Raw genomic sequence first — 3,661 nt, 5'->3', positions numbered from 1 at the left:
GATGAAACTGTGGCTTAAGTAACTTGGCTAAGGTCACATGGCTGCTAAGTGGGTTTGGCTGAGCTTTGAAGCCAAGTTTGTCTAAGTTCTAAGCAGGCCGCTCTATAACCTATAGGATGAGGAGCTATCCAAAGTAGGGACCAATAATTAATCATCTTTATATCTTGTTACTAACTAACTTGTGTCTCAAATATGACATATTGAAGTCCTTAGCCCAAGTACCTCAGAATGTGAACTTATTTGGAAATAGTTATTACAGATGTTACTAGTTAAAACAAGGTCGTACTGTAATAGGGTGGGGCCTTAATTTAAAATGACTAATGTCCTTATAATAAGAGGAGGAGACACAAAGGAAGAAGAGGGATGGCCATGTGATGATGTAGGCAGAGACTGGAGTGAGGCCAAGGAATGCCAAGGATTACTGGCAACCAACAGAAGTTTGGGAGCATTCAGGATACCAGATTGCTTAAAACTCAGTTCTGAGTACATTGTACCCTTGTTTTGTATCTCAAATTGACATTTTTAAAAATAGGCCTTTATTTACCTGGATCTAATTACAGTATCTGCCATCACCATTAGACAGACCTGGTGCTCTAATGGTAAGTTACACATGAGGTAATTGCTGGCATGTCTTCATTGGCACTACAAAATGTGGCTGAGAAGACCAGCTCTTAGAGTAAAAAGTCCAAATTGGTGGTAGAAAACTCAGGTTAGGAGTACTTTTGTCACTAAATGCCAGCTATTTACCATACAGCTCTCAAAGGAGACCAGTCTGTGTAAACTGGGTGAGATGATGGACTATCTGCTAAATGCCATTGCACATAGAATAACATTTTGAGAAACTACCTAATGCATAAGCTTTTTAATGCTGTAAAATACAGTAGCTAAAATTAAATGCCACTTACTTCACTTACTTTTTCAGAGATGAATTAATGGTCAGCCCGGTCAAATTCAAAGCTTTTTGATGTATAAAACTTTATAAATGGAACCATTTCATCAATAATCATAGTATAACAAAAAAGTCTAGGTCTTTTTTTTCCTTTTTTCTTTGGAGTGGAGGGTATTTTTCTGAGTGCTTTATTTGCTCCTTGGGCTAATAACCTCTGGGGAGCTAAGCAAAGATCACCCAATAAGTGCAAGCATTGCTTACAGAGAGCAGGAGTGTCAGCTCACTAGCATTTGCATTTGGCAGAGACTCAGAGGAAAGGCTGGCTGAAAAGTGAGAAGGCTTTACAGTGGCAAAACGGGAAGGTCTATCCTAATGGGAGTTTGTTGGCCTGGCGAAGCTGAAGGCAGGCTGACTAGAAGAGGATCATCCAATATAATTGGTGAGGGGAAGCACATCTTGCTTTCCCCTGTTGGTCTTAAGTTGGGGGATACCGGCAAAAAATGAAGCAAGCTGCCAGTTCAGTCCTGACCTTTGGGGCCAGTCCCTGCAAAGACTTAGTTTGGCTTTCAGGCCAGAGCTCCTCCTTCATTGTCTTTAATCAATGGAACACAGGAGGCCAAAGGCCCCAGGGGCAGCAATACAGGCTTCTGGCAAGGTACCCTGGGGCCCCAATCCTAAGCACCATCCACTGCACTTCCTGGGGCAGTTGTTCCTTCTGGCCACTGCAAGGTATCTAGCACTCCTTCCTGCCTGTTCTTCCCTTGAAAAACAGTCTAAAGGCATATTGCTCCCTCTTTCTGATCAGCATGAACTGCCAGCACAAATCCCCTGCTTTTGCTTTGAGGCCTGTGAATCGATCTGTGACATTCTCTGTGCTAGGATATTTATATGAGTATAGGCTAATTCTTGATGACCTAGTGAACCTACAACACCTAGGGCTCTTCCCTGAACTTGATCCAGGGATAGAAGTGGGCTAAACCAGCCTTTGTTGTGCTCCAAGGCTGGATCCGTCAAGGCTGGAAAACCAGGCACTCTCAGGTTCCCCAGGGCAGTATTCCAATTGTCTCCCAGAAGGAAAAAAAAAAAAAAAGAGAGACAGAGAGAGAGAGAGCAAAAGAGTCTTTGAAGTGGAAAAAGGAAATGAAAATGGGTGGATTCCCCACAATGTCTTATGGAGATAGATGTGATCCCAACCATGCAAGCTGGGTTAAGACCTCAAGTGAGCTGACAAAGCCCATGCCTTTTGAGGACTGGATGCACTGGCGTTAGGCCAGGATGCATTTTAGATGGATTTTTTGGAAATAAGAAAGCCCCTGGGGTTTTTCTACACTACTTATTGGTGTCTGCAGGCTCTTGCAAGTGGGTGGGGAGATAGTAGCCTGCTTAGGATTCCTGGTGCCAGGATTGTTCTTAAGAGCTGGTGCAGTAGAGCAGGAGCTGCCTTTGTCCCCAACCCTCCAGCTGCCATCCTCTTCCCAGATGGAGGGGTTTTTGCTGGGTTGATGCCTGAGTTTACACTTGAAAAGACTAGAGAGACTGACTGATATCCCAGGAGTCTTTCCAGGGTAAAAGACATCCAGTCATCAGACACAATAGAGAGGGTTCTGAGCTCACTCAGTTTGGCCTCATCCTCCTACTCCTGCTGCTTATCTGGGTGGCCAGCTGGTCAAGTTGTTGAGTCAAGTTTCCAAAGATCTTAAGCATCTCAGAGTAGTGTGCCATCTGCGCCAGGATCAAGGACTCAAAGCTGGGCTGGAAGTAGTCGAGCTGGCTATTGTAGAACCATAGCGTTTCATCCAGGAGCTGCTTGATCTGGCTTCCAAGTCATCCCATGAAGGCTGATGCTTATCTTAGGCCTGGTGAAGTTTGGCTAGCGCAAGCCCTGTCCTTTCCTTTTCCTTGTACCTCTCCACCTTGGCCTTCAATTGCCTATTATCCTATATGGCCTGCTCCTGCCACTTCACTGCCATGATGAGGCTTAGGGAGACTGCCAAACTTTTTTAAGGGTTCAGTCAAGATATTTTGGATCTGGTTCACCTTTTCCTGATTGAAGGCATCCATCTGTTTCATGGCCATGTCCAGCGCTGTCACCATGTTCAGAAAGTCCTGGCCTTGCTCACAGAGGACATTGGAGAAGACATCTAAGGATATTTTCACAGCAGATTTGGACATGGCCAGTTCAGCTTTGGTGCTCTTCTTCAGGTCCTTCCACAGCCTCTTGGTCTGCACTTCCAGCTGCTGGAGTTCCTCATTACTTCCTTTCAAAATCTCTCTTCACTCTTCAGGGAATTATCTATTTCTTGGGCTGCCCAATCTTGAAAGGCAACCAGCTCATGGTCCTGAACTTGGCTCTGACACTGGGGTCCTCAGCTACCACTCAGTTTACCTTTTTTATTTGTTTATTTTTAAAGATACTTATTTTACTTAGAGTGGAAAATTACACTAGGGTCAAAGTCAACACAAACATATGTATGAAACATTATATATACAATGAATGCTCATAAGGTTTCATATCAATGCGGAAGCAAGACACTCAGAGCAAGGAAGAATTCTCCCCTGCAGGTTTCAGAGGGGATATGGCCCTGCCAACACTTGGATTTCAAATTTTAGTGTTCAGAACTGTGACACAATTAATGTCTGTTGTTTTATGTCACTTAGTTTGTGGTATAGTAGTGCCCCTTTATCCACAGGGATATGTTTGGAATATATTTTAAGACCCTCAGTGGATTCCTGAACCCACTGGATAGTACTGAATTCTCTGTATATATGTTT

At 43.9% G+C, this 3,661-nt stretch overlaps 1 pseudogene; it reads right to left on the bottom strand.

Annotated features, from left to right (window-relative positions):
- Positions 1–2,222: 2,222 nt before the first annotated feature.
- On the bottom strand, positions 2,223–3,224 carry LOC150014995 (bridging integrator 3 pseudogene; annotated as a pseudogene).
- Between the last annotated feature and the right edge of the window lie 437 nt (positions 3,225–3,661).

The sequence above is a fragment of the Furipterus horrens genome, unplaced genomic scaffold (assembly GCF_987537825.1).
Source record: "Furipterus horrens unplaced genomic scaffold, mFurHor1.1.pri manual_scaffold_3, whole genome shotgun sequence".
Taxonomy (NCBI): domain Eukaryota; kingdom Metazoa; phylum Chordata; class Mammalia; order Chiroptera; family Furipteridae; genus Furipterus; species Furipterus horrens.
Note: the sequence above shows the minus strand (reverse complement) of the source record. Positions and strands in the feature narration are given on the sequence as shown.